The sequence below is a fragment of the Puma concolor genome, chromosome D3 (assembly GCF_028749965.1).
Source record: "Puma concolor isolate L17-30 chromosome D3, mPumCon1.1.hap2, whole genome shotgun sequence".
NCBI lineage: Eukaryota > Metazoa > Chordata > Mammalia > Carnivora > Felidae > Puma > Puma concolor.
This window is the reverse complement of record NC_141678.1, coordinates 73800010-73800265: the sequence shown is the minus strand read 5'-3', so window position 1 is coordinate 73800265 and position 256 is coordinate 73800010.

Sequence of the window (256 nt, the reverse complement as noted above, 5' to 3'; positions counted from 1 at the left end):
TTTTAAATTGTTTTTTCTTGGGGCGCCTGGGTGGCTCAGTTAACCGTCCGACTTCTGCTCATGATCTTGTGGTCTGTGGGTTCGAGCCCCGCATTGGGCTCTGTGCTGACAGCTCAGAGCCTGGAGCCTGCTTTGGATTCTGTCTCTCTCTCTGTGCCCCTCCCCCACTTGCACGCTCTCTCTCAAAAATAAATAACCAGTTAAAAATTTTGTTTTTTCTTCACTTACTGCTTAAATTGATAATTATTGGAGACAT